Here is a 5,166-nt window from a genome sequence, read left to right as displayed (position 1 = left end):
GGGATCAGCCCCCTTCCTAGAAATTAACATACGGAATGAATTAGCCGGCAGTAGACTGCGGGCGCGGACTAGCTCAGTTGGTCTGGTGGGGAGGGGGGGAGGGCAGCACTCGCGGGAAAGTTAGGTGTGTCCCGAACTGTGACCCTTGGCTCTGCCTGCTGCATATTTTCTGAGACCCGTGGAGACATTTTAGTTCCTACAAAGGACAGATGAGCAAATAGCAGTGGTCTGAGCCCAGAGCAGGCTTGGAGCCGAGGTAAGAAGCACCTGGGAGTTTCTTAATAAGCAGGCAGACATGTGGTGAATAAAAGTTTAATGCAGGAAGAAAGTGAGAGCGCCCGGTCATAAAATGTGTGCGCTGGCATCCGGCATGGTCACGGGGAGGCCACGCCTGGCAGGGTGCGCCCCGGAGCCACAGTGGCCCACCGGCCAGCGGGGATGGCTGCAGCCCTCTGGAGGGGCCAGATGAGCGCCCAAGAACCAGCCTGCCGTCCATTTTCTGCACCAGTGGAGGAGAGCAGAGGTCCGGAGCGTGTTAAAGAGCAGGTAATCCCGAAAGAAATGATTGGGATTTGGTCTAAGCGCCTGTCTGCCCTGCAGGCACCCGGTGGCCAAGGGGAGAGAAGGAGACTTGGCGGTAAATCTCGGAAGATCCAAAGCAGGTGCTACACTTTCAGACCCCCTGCCTTCAGCCCTGCTCAACATTTTCCTGCGTGGAGCAGGGGCACCCATGGAAGGCGCACACCTAGCAAGTTCCTGCTGGGGTATGAGAAGACTGGGGAATGCACTAGGATTCCAGGGACATCTCCCCGGAGGCTGCCGGAAGCGTCTGCGCAGCTTTGGCGGCGATGGGCAGAAACCTACTAGGTGGCAGGAGAATATTAAAATCAAAAGGCAAAAGTCATGTTCAGTTCTAGTCTAAATTAGAATTGGCAGTCAAACCCTATGAGAATGGCGGATTTATTTATTTTTTAAAGATTTATTTATTTGAAAGGCAGAGTTACAGAGAGGGAGAGGCAGAGACAGAGAAAGAGGTCTTCCATCCACTGGTTCACTCCCCCAAATGGCCACAATGGCCAAGACTGGGCCAGACCAAAGCCAGGAGCCAGGAGCTTCTCCCAGGTCTCCCATGTGGCTGCAGGGGCCCAAGGACTCGGGCCATCTTCTGCTGTTTTCCCAGGCGCATTGGCAGGGAGCTGCATTGGAAGTGGAGCAGCCGGAACTCCAACCAGCGTCCACATGGGATGGCGGTGCAGGCCCTGAGAATGGTGGCATTTAGTAGGAAAAACTGTAAAGTGCAGTCCTCAGTGTGGCAAGCAGAAGCCCCAGTATAGGATGTGAAAGATGTGGCACAGCAGCACCTGGGGTGGAAAAGAAACTGGAATGGACAGTGAGCTCAGTGTGAGTCAAGAATATGGGGTGGAGGCCGGAGAAAGAAGGAAGAATCCCGGGGCCAGCATGATGCCGCCATGTATTGAACCACCACTCCGGACGCCCGCATCCCATAGCAGAGCGCTGCTTCCTTCCAGTCCCGACTGCTTCACTTCCCATCCAGCTCCCTGCTAATGTGCCTGCGAAAGCAGCGGAGGATGGCCCAAATGCTTGGGTCCCTGCCACGCATGTGGGAGCCCTGGATGGAGCTCCTGGTTGCTGGCCCTGGCTATTCCAGCCATTTAAGGAGTGAATCAGCGAATGGATGAAAGATCAACCCATCTCTCTCTCTCTCTCTCTCTCTCTCTCTCTTCCACCCCCAGCCCATCCCTCTGCTTCTCGAATAAATAAATATTTTAAAAGGAAAAGCTCCCAGGCTGAAGTCACAGCTGTGAGTGTCTACCACAAGGGAAGAGATGGTGCCAGTTTGCCCTTCTCTTGTCAGTACCACTCCTGGAACATGCTGCTCTGTTCTGAAAGTCACACTTTGAAAACACTGTTGGCCAACTGGACATATGCAAAGCAGAACGCCCCAGGGAGTGGACGGCTGGCAAACAGGAAACAGAAGCAGACTGTGTGCCAGCCCCTGTGTCAAGAAGCAGAGGGGAGAAGCCACGGCAGACTGGGTCTGCTGCTTCCAGAACTTACAGCCCACCAAGTGAACCAGATAAACAAGCAAGCCACAGGAGGAGATGGCTCACCAGGCTGTGCAATGTTGGAAGGAATGTGGAAATCATGAGATATTTTGGTCTGGGTGACATCCAGCATTGAACACTCGCAACAGCTAGGGACGGAAGTGCCTTCACCGAAAAGGCGAATCCACGCAGTGCACCCCCCACACATCGCGTACCTGACTGCAGGAGCTGAAACAAGAAGAAAGGAAGAGAAATACTGCTCAGACAGTGGCAGCACCTTAGTCTCTGGGAGTCTTTTGGCCCTTCCCTCATGGTTACAAGGTGGCTGCTACTGTTCTTGTCTTCATGTCTACATTCCAGCAGAAAGAAGAAGAAAGGGTGGCACCTGAATCACGGAAACTAAAGCTTTCCCAGAAACCCCCAGGAAGTGTCTACTTAAAAGTTTATGCATGGGGCCAGCGCTGAGGCGCAGCGGGTTAAAGCCCTGGCCTGAAGCACCGGCATCCCAGATGGGTGCCGGTTCTAGTCCTGGCTGCTCCACTTCCGATCCTGCTCTCTGCTATGACCTGGGAAAGTAGCGGAAGATGGCCCAAGTCCTTGGGCCCCTGCACCCACGTGGGAGACCTGGAGGAAACTCCTGGCTCCTGGCTTCAGATCGGCGCAGCTCCTGCCGTTGCGGCCATCTGGGGAGTGAACCAGCGGATGGAGGACCTCTCTCTCTGTCTCTACCTCTCTCTCTTTCAAATAAATAAAATAAATGTTTTTTTTTTTTTTTTAAAGTCTATGCATCAGGACGGTGGCTCGTGGTTGCACAGTGTGGTTCGTGGTCAGAAATAAGGGCTGAGTCAGCCGAGCAGCAGCGTCTGCCGTAGATGGGGTTGGAGGTTCTGGCTCGGCAGCCTGACAGAGTGGTGGTGCTGTCCGCAAGGAGACAAGGAATGCAGCGAGGGAGGGACCCTGTTTGGCGGAGTTCAGCCTTGGGCGTGGTGAGAGGCCTGTGACAAGTCTAAAGCAGAGATGTCACTTGGACAGATGCCATATGAGGGTTGAGTCACTGGCAGGAAGTGGGAATGGAAGCCTCCGGGGCAGATGAGACCCCTCTGGGAGGCAGTGCAGAATGACCTAGAATAGGAGGCAGGAAGTCGGTGGCAAGAGAAGTGTCTGGAAGAAACAGCCAGAGAGGCGGATGAGACAGTGGTATCCAATAGGGGGAAGAGAGACTTTCCAAGAGGGAGGGAGAGACAGGGGCAGCCCCCACAGTCGTTGCCCCGCCCTTACGCATGTCACCCACTTCTGAGACCACCTGCATGGCGGCGGCATCCACCTGGAGCGCATGTCTCCCTCAGCTATAGGGTGTTCTCTGGCCCCACAGGGCATTGCTCACCCAAGCACAGACGCAACGTGGCAGGTAAGAAGTTAACCATCGCTTTTGGTTTTTGGCTTGGAAGAGGCCAAGGTGCAACTTTTTTTTTCGGTCATCCTGAATCCGGGTTCATCTGACACCAGCCGCCTCCAGTCATGCCAGCTGAGTACAACCCCAACGAGATGAAAGTTGTATACCCTGTGGTGTACCGGTGGTGAAGTCAGCTCCACATCCACCCTGGCCCCAAGATCAGCCCACTGAGTGTCTCTCCAAAAAAAAGGCAGGTGAAGACAGGGCCACAGCAACCGGTGGGCAGCAGGCTCTGAGGAGCCCGGTAAGAGTGACCATTCATGCCCTCATCATCAAAGCCCTCAGGGAGCCACTAAGAGACAGACAGCTGCAGAAAAAGCATTCAACAGTGGAAATACCGCTTTTGATGACATTGGCAACGCTGCCCAGCAGATGCACCGCCAATCTTTAGCCAGAGAACCCTCCAGAACCAGTAGAGAGATCCTGAGAAATGCCCAGTATAGGGGCTGCAATGTTGATGGCCGCCACCCTCATGACATCGGAGATGACATCAACTGTTTCCATAACGAATCATCTGCCAAAACGGAAGCATCACTCAGTCTGGGCTAGGGGGTGGGGGCCACGAGTGAACGCCCCAGCCTTCCTGATTTTTTTATTTGACAAATTTGGCTCTTTTAAAAAGATGTTTTTATTTAGTTGAAAGGCAGAGTGACCGAGAGAGGGGGACAGATAGAGAAGTAGAGAGATCTTCCATCCATTGATTCACTCCCCAGACGGCTCCCACCGTTGGGCTTGGGATAACTCATTTCTCCTTTCTCGCATTTTCCACTAAGCAGTCAAGAGGAGACATGCCGCATCCTGAACACTTTGCTTAGTGATTTCTTCCGCCAAATACCCTGGCTCATCGCTCTTCGGTTCTGCCTACCACAGAGTACTAGGCCACAGACACAGTTCAGTCAAGTTCTTTGCCACCTTGTGACAAGGATGGCCTTTCTTCCAGATTCCAGGAACGTGTTCCCCGGTTCCATCTGAGACCTCCTCCCAAGGACCTTTAGTGGCCAGAACCCTAGCAGCACTCTGCTCACGACTGCCTGGGGGATCTGCGAAGGTCAAGGCTCTGTCTGCAACTGTCACCTCTGAGCCTTCGGCACAGCTGCCTTTTCCCAGCCCTCCACACCAACGCAGACTTCCTAGCGCGCTTCTCCAAAGTCTCCTAACCTCTACCGGCGACCCAGCTCCGAATCCACGGCAACACCCCACTTCTCGGTCCACATGTCTTGTCTTGGGCCATGCGTGCTGCTGAGACTGGAGGATTTGTAAATAATCGAGACTTCTTTCTCACGGGTCGCAAAGCCGCAGCGTCCAAGATCAAGGTAGGAGAGTGTGTCTGGGTGTCTGGTGAGGGCTGCTCTCCCTGCTTCCAAGGTGAACTCTGCGGCTTCATGTAATCAAAGGGCTAAAGGGACTAGTGGCTGCGTCCTCGCTGGGCGGGAGGTGGCAGGGTGAAACAGGCTGAGCCTGTGCAAAGCCTTCTTTCAAGGGTCTTCCTTCCATTCTTGAGAGAGCAGCCCCCACGACCTGAGCCCCACCTCTTAATACTATTGCATCGGAGATTCAGTTTCAGCGTGAATTTGGGGGGGACGGCAGTCATTTAAGCCATAGCCAACACCTTCTTTGACAACGCTGGCATGAGAATAAAATATGACA

At 53.9% G+C, this 5,166-nt stretch overlaps 1 pseudogene; it reads left to right on the top strand.

Annotated features, from left to right (window-relative positions):
- Positions 1-3,520: 3,520 nt before the first annotated feature.
- Positions 3,521-4,068, top strand: LOC133752829 (large ribosomal subunit protein uL11-like; annotated as a pseudogene).
- Positions 4,069-5,166: the final 1,098 nt, after the last annotated feature.

Source organism: Lepus europaeus, chromosome X (assembly GCF_033115175.1).
Source record: "Lepus europaeus isolate LE1 chromosome X, mLepTim1.pri, whole genome shotgun sequence".
In the NCBI taxonomy this organism is placed as follows: Eukaryota; Metazoa; Chordata; class Mammalia; order Lagomorpha; family Leporidae; genus Lepus; species Lepus europaeus.
This window is presented reverse-complemented; position numbering and strand designations above follow the sequence as displayed.